At 36.8% G+C, this 495-nt stretch overlaps 1 protein-coding gene across 1 annotated transcript in view; it reads right to left on the reverse strand.

The window, feature by feature from the left end:
• The window catches only part of LOC119585186 (apoptosis-inducing factor 1, mitochondrial-like), a gene marked incomplete in the record, with an annotated part of 18938 nt that continues 18443 nt past the window's right edge, over positions 1-495 (reverse strand). Inside the window, 1 exon segment of the mRNA XM_037933826.1 lies at positions 1-495.

Below are 495 nucleotides of genomic sequence, written 5' to 3' on the forward strand. Positions count from 1 at the left end.
GAAGGCTCCAGTATTTAACATTTATGGCATAAAATATGCTTTGGGCGTTATATCATTGTATTTAGTGCTCACAATGTCGGCAGAACCCGTAAGAAGTCAATCAAGAACCATTCATAAGCACAGAAGTCCCTGATTTCCAAACTGTTACCTTTTCTAAGTAAACCAGTTTGGATGCACTATGGGTTCCTCTTCCATTGTGTCAACATGGAATTGCTTATCAGCATTCAACTACATACCTAAAAAAAGGGGGATAAAGATGAAGATAAAATCAAGCCTGTAGATGGTATCCTCTGGTATATGGGTAATGGATATGGTTCATTTAGGAATGATGAGGACTAATGCACAGTAGCAATACCTTCTGTCCAGTTCCTAATACATAAATCATAAGAACAGCGATAACTTTTTATTTTTGTACAGTTTGCAAAAGTATCTTGTTTCTAGGTATAACTGACAATGCCACTAACCTTCCCTACTACTAAATCTGTTTTGAGCAAC

This window comes from Penaeus monodon, chromosome 19, assembly GCF_015228065.2.
Source record: "Penaeus monodon isolate SGIC_2016 chromosome 19, NSTDA_Pmon_1, whole genome shotgun sequence".
NCBI classification, from domain to species: domain Eukaryota; kingdom Metazoa; phylum Arthropoda; class Malacostraca; order Decapoda; family Penaeidae; genus Penaeus; species Penaeus monodon.